Source organism: Acanthisitta chloris, unplaced genomic scaffold (genome assembly GCF_000695815.1).
Source record: "Acanthisitta chloris isolate BGI_N310 unplaced genomic scaffold, ASM69581v1 scaffold10495, whole genome shotgun sequence".
Taxonomy (NCBI): Eukaryota; Metazoa; Chordata; class Aves; order Passeriformes; family Acanthisittidae; genus Acanthisitta; species Acanthisitta chloris.
Genome location: NW_008673164.1, coordinates 74,263 through 74,473, shown reverse-complemented (window position 1 = coordinate 74,473; position 211 = coordinate 74,263).

The following is a 211-nucleotide window of genomic DNA, read 5'->3' as shown; positions in this document are numbered from 1 at the left end:
AAGAAGAGTTGTGAGGGGGCACTGGTGGTCCCTGAGCGGCCGTGGCCAGCCGGGGTCAGCGGGGTGGGAGTGTCGGCACAGCACAGCATGGGGAGAAATCCGGGGGGAATAGATGGAGTCGGCTCAGTACAGGCCTTCTTTAATAAAAACATGAGTCAGCTGCTGGCGTGGGCAGTGGATTTTCTAAACATCCCCTCATATCCTGAGAAAG